This window comes from Alligator sinensis, unplaced genomic scaffold (genome assembly GCF_000455745.1).
Source record: "Alligator sinensis unplaced genomic scaffold, ASM45574v1 scaffold1496_1, whole genome shotgun sequence".
NCBI lineage: Eukaryota > Metazoa > Chordata > Crocodylia > Alligatoridae > Alligator > Alligator sinensis.
In genome coordinates this window covers 500012-505885 of record NW_005842615.1, presented here as the reverse complement: position 1 = coordinate 505885, position 5874 = coordinate 500012, and positions in this window count along the sequence as shown.

Sequence of the window (5874 nt, the reverse complement as noted above, 5' to 3'; positions counted from 1 at the left end):
ATTCCTGCTCCCCCCCACTGCCCCATGCTGCATGGGGGGCTCTGCATGAGCTCCCCGACATTCCCCACCATGGGTGCCCTGCCTGGGCCAGCTCCGGCCCTTTAAGAAAAAAAAAAAAATCCTGAAAAAAACCCCAGACTCACCAGTCCTGCCAGTGGGGGTGATCCCTGCTGCCCCACACCATGTAGGGGACTCTGCACAAGCCCCCAAAGCCCCAAGGCCGTGGCAGGAGCAGTGAGTCCTGGGGCTTTTCTCATTTTTTTTTTCCTTTAAGGGCCAGAACAGGCCCAGGCGGGACACCTGTGGGGGGGGCTAGGGGGAGTCAGGGGGCTTGTGCAGAGCCCACCATGCAGCTTGGGGCATTGGGGGTCAACAGGGATCGCCTCCCGCCCCGGAGCACCCAGTGAGCACTGGGGCTTTTCTTTAAAGTACTGAGCTGGGGCGGGTGAGGGCAGCCATGTGGGGGCTGGGAGAGTGGGCAGGTGTTGGGCAGGGGCTGACAGGGGTCCCCCCATGGTCTTCTTCCCCCTCTCCCCACCCCTAGTGCTGACCAGCATGGAGTCCGGCTCCAGCAGCCTGCTGCAGCCACTGGGGACTGTCTGAATCATCGAAGCTCTCCAAATCTTTTCCGAAGGTTTGGAGAGCTTTGAATCAATTTGGACCTCTAAATTGGCCTCCTGATTCAATTCAGAGATTCGGCCACTGAATCGGGCCAAATCTCCTCCAAATCGAATCACCACCCGAATCTTTGTACAGCCCTAGGTCTTGGATGCTGCCATGCTAGAAGTGCATTTTAGAAGGACATAACTCTGTGCAGATATGGGGATAGATCCCTCCCCCACACATACCGACAGTGTACAAGAAAGCCAGGCACTGTGTGCCTTTCCAATCACCCCGCCTTCCCAGACAGGCAGTCCTCAACTTCCATACAGTAGAGCCAAGGGAGCAAATCCACTGGCTTGCTGAAGTGGTAAGCACAGGTATCCTCCAGTGAACCAGCTACTAGAGGTCGACTCAGCCCGCACATTGCAAAGATAATCACCCTGTCCCTTTGCTACATACAGGACAGGGTGGAGAACCATTCCAGTGAGGTGCACAAACCACTTTATCCATCTGGACTTAAATCCACTGGGATTGGGGAAAACACTTGGCCTCCTAAAAGAAGGAGCAGCACTCAGATCATGGGGTAAATAGCCACGGTTAGAGGTCTCCCGCGCCATCCTTCAAGTAGCTGTGTGTCATCTGATATAACAAATCCTGCGTTCTTACATAGCAAGAGAGTAAATATCCACTCAAAGGAAAAGAAACCCATACATGCTGCTCCACCTGCCTCCAGCCAAGAAATACCCAAGTCACCTGCTCAGAGCAAGGGGCAAGTCACCAGGTCTCCCTGCATGGACTCGGAGTCCAGCGATCCCTCCCCTAGCATGGCAGGAAAGCACCAAGCAAGTCCTAGCCATATCCTTCACGTGTTGTCTTGCGCTGCTTTCAGGATGCTTGAAAACACTGCTAAGATAGGCTGCTGAAGACAACTCAGCCACTTGCAGGCTAGGCGTGAATCAGTCATGAAGACCCCAGGAAGCAGCCTCCTGCATCTTCCCAGGAGTCAACTCAAAACCTCTCCACCCACGTCCTCTTCTTTCCTCCCTTCCCTGCTTCCTGCAGAGCCTTTTACTAAAGGCTACTAGCACTGACGGCTGCTCCCTCCGCTGCCTCCAGCCAGCCCCTTCTTGCTGAGTCAGCACTTCCAGAGGCAGCCTTTCCTATCAGTGCCTGACATGAGATGCTGCCTCCAGCAGTGATGACTCAGCAGCAGGAGGAGGCTGGGAAGTTCAGTAATGAAGCTACAAACCTCTGCCCATCACAATCCCTCGGGGAAACTGTGATTAGAGCTCTCTTCTGGATTGCTGGCAGCTCCCCAAAAAATTCTTAAAAGAATCGTTTTGGAGCAAACAATGCCTTTCTTCTTATTATTTCAAGCTTTTGCAGGTTTTTTCCATCTCTTGGAATAGTTTTAATACATTTGGAAGAACTTTAAGAGCAGAAAGGCCATCATCTCTGACCAGACAAACAACACATTTCTCGTGAAAAGGTTGCGGGGGGACTGAATATTTAAGCCTTCCAGGATTTTTTTGTCCACAGTTGTTTCCAGCAAAAACAACAAAATGCCCAGCGTCTCAAGGTGTTTGGGGCTCATCACATCTGCCTCTCTTACTGAGCCTGAAAAGTTTTTCCAAGCATTAAGATGTGACATCAAAGCATTTAGCCTTGCCCTAGGACTGCCAGCTTGGGTTCAAATACCCTTTTGACTATGCCATGAGAGTGGCATCTTTTCCTTCTAATGCACTCTTGCAAATCCCCCCCAGGAGAGAGAGGTAAGACTTTGATAAACGGAGGGAGGTTTCTGAATGCAGACAGACCTGGTGGTTCCCTCTGCCGTTCCACTTTGCAGACAGACAAACACAGCCTGCGCTGCCAATTGTCATCAGCCTACTTGTACTTCCTCGAAACGCTCCGCAAGTTCATACGTTATGCCTCGCAGCAGGTAGGGAAGTATGAATTACCCCTCACAAATGGGGAGTGGCAGGGATGGGGAAGCTGATTTTCCCAAGGTGATGCTGGTCAAATCAGAAGCACAACCCAGGACTCCTGCCTCCCTGGTCTAACCATGAAGCAACAATGAATAAAGAGAGCGGAGCGCCCCCCAAAAGGCCTATTCCACAGCTCCTGTGCTATGGTCACTGGGCACTTATACGACAGCCATTTAGTATAATCTTACCTTTGGCTCTTGGAGAGTTTTACTGCTTTCTGGTTCCCTTTTCTAATAATCAATATTGATTTTACTGCCTGTGTTATTATCCCGGTTTTGAGATTTATTCTCTTGATTTGCTTTGCATAGAGATGGTAGTTTATAGCACAAGCCCTTGCTTTATTCCTTCTCAGGATAATTATCTTGCACTGTTGGCAAATCATGGTGCTTATATTATATTGAAAAATAATCACTGGCTTCCCCGCTCCCCACCTCTCTACAGTCAAGTCATTTGATTTATTATTACAGAGCACAGTGGAGATGGCTGGGTACCCGGTGGCGGGAGAAATCCATGGCCTGGAGCAACACGTGGGTGTCTGCTACCTGGCTGCAGTGTTTCTCCTGACCCTGTGTCCCAGGACCCCCAGATGCTTTCGTAGTTTGGGCCATCTCAGATATAACTGCTTTGTGTGAACCCTTGGGGCTTTGCAGTAGGAAAGGAACAGCCCTCAGGGGAATCAGAAGAGGTGGAAGTCCTGCTTCTCTCCATACACAAGGCCTGAGGCTTGAAAATGGAAGCCCAGCTGGGGGAGGGGGAGGACAAGGGAGTAGATATAAGATATTCCCATTACAGTCTCATCTGTGGATCCTCCCTGGAGTAAAACATTGCAAGGACTCACCTCTTCTCCCAGCTGGTCTCCACTGCATCCTGACTTCCTCGTGCTGGTGCAGACAAGACTTTTCCTTATTATATTTCTGTGACATTGTCACATCTAAAAACCCAGGAGATTCCCAGGCAGAATAACTGACAGGCTGGCATGGAGAAAAAGTCCTCGTGCCTCTTAGAAGACACCTGGGTCAGCCTGTGTATAGCTCCCAGGGAAACAACAACCCCTCTCTCACCACAGACTTCACAAGGACTCGGAGGTAGTAAAGCAAATGGCCTCTTTCCAGCAGAAGCTGGGCCCAGCTGGGACTGATTGGAAGGGGCACCGGTGGGTAATCAACAGCAGGTGCCAGGAATCAGTCACACAAGGCAGCCTGGTTCTCTTCCCTTGTGCTCCAGAAGAAATGGGGTCTGGGCTCCCCCATGAAGCCTGGCTCTGCTATTATCCAGAATGTTGCCCAGAAGTCTAGATTTTGTATAATGCTTGCACCTGTCATATACGCCATCCTTTTCTGGTGGTTGGTTGGCCCACATGGAGGATAACAGCCTTCTGCCATTACTAGCTAACAAAAATAGACCTGCAGCTCAAGCAGCAGCAGTGAGAGCAGCGTGGGGTCTGGGCTACATGCTGCTGGTGATCATACATACGGTTGCATTTGGATTTCCAGTGCCAGACCTTGAGGGGTGGGTTATCTCTGCCCCTTAACACTAGCCCTGTTCTTCCTTCTTCTGAAGGGGAAGATCCACCGCTTTCAGGGAGCAGCCCCCTCCCCGTGCCGACACTATCAGCAGCAGAGTACCCATCTCCGTGCCATGCTCTGAGAGGGGTCTCCCAACCCCTGCACCCAATTAGCAGAGCAGATGATGTGGAACGCGCCCTCGACACGGAGATGATTGAACGTTAATAACCAGGTTTCAAATATTTATTACAATGGCTGTTTTTAATACATATTTCATGAACGCCAATTTTTTTTCGCCCCCTCTGTTGCCAGCTTTCTGGGCTTAATTTGCCTTAATGAGGATAAAAATCGCACTGATAAATTGCTCCTTTGAAAACGCCTGGGCCGGGAGGGAAGCGCTCTCCTGAAATATTTGTCATGTGCAGCTGAGAGCTGGCAAGTGGACTCTGAGCTTCCCTTCACAAGGACAGGCAGGAGAGACAATGCTTCGAAAGCAAGGGGGCATCGCGGGCCAGTGACCAGGGTACTGGGCTGTGACTCAGGACACCTGCGTCTCTGTTTCTGCTCCTGTGATTTCAAGCAAGTCACTTCACCCTTTGTGAGGGAGTTTCCCTTCTGCCCCTTTGTCTGCCATGCGCATTTATAGTATAACCTCTAGAAGGCAGGAACTGTCTCACCATGTGCTTTGTACAGCGCCTCACGCAGCAACGCCTCGGTGTCAGCGAGGCCCTCCAGGCACCACCATATGCGCCGGATCAAGCTGCAAATTGAATTGCTTATTTGGAGGAGCTCCAGGGGCTTTCTACCCTTAGATCACACTTTGCAAACATTATTTAAGCATCGTGACAAACCTGGATGGCAGGTGAGATTCGATAGATGCTCCTTTTCCCCTCCCTATGCAGCCACTTCTGGGGTTGAATACAGTACCTGTTTAGTAGCACGGGGCAATGCTGCATCACTGTTTACTTTGCCTCATCATCTGCTGCTGATTTTGAAGCTAAGGCATCAAACCGTGTAGGCACTAAAGGCAGGAAGTGATGAGGAACCCTGCAGGCTGACGGCATTACCTATGAAGGGACCTGGCCAGGGTATCTAGGCTCATACTCTTAAAAGTCCCACAAAAGCGAATAACCAGGAGTGATTAACACCTCCTCTTTCATAGGCCATCCCACTGCCCCTAGCATCGTTCAGAGCGGGCTCAGAAGGAATCTTTGCAAAGCGGCATGTCACTTCAGCAGCAAAGGATGGAAGCAGAGAAACAAATTCATCCTTGCTCAGCCTTCAGTAGAGGAACGAGGGAACATTTGCATGGGAACCAGGCAGGAGAGCTCGTGTATGTTTATGTCCTTGTTCACTGCAAGCCTTAAAGGAATAGATGGAGGCTTAGCATTAAAAGGTATTGAACTAGCAGCTTTACTGAGCACTCCAAGCCAGATTGAAGCTTTAAACAGCACTAATCTAAACACACCTCCAGTGTCCTGTCTCAGCGGGCACCAGACCAGCTGTAAAACCTGGGCTGCGCTCTCTGGGAGGGAGCTGGCTCCATTTTGGCAGATCCAAAGTCCTGCTGATGATGGTGGGACAGCTGTTCCTTGGTCCTGCTGTGTCCTTCCTCCCACATGGGGCAATGCCTAGTGCAGACCTCAGGTGCACTGAGAGAAAGCAGAAGAGGTGTGAAGTTCTTTCTTTTCTCTTCCCTAAGCAGAACCATACCTCCTTGTAAAAATAAAAACTTGCCTGGCTTGGTCTAGCTCAGCAAATAGTAACTAGGTTTCTCT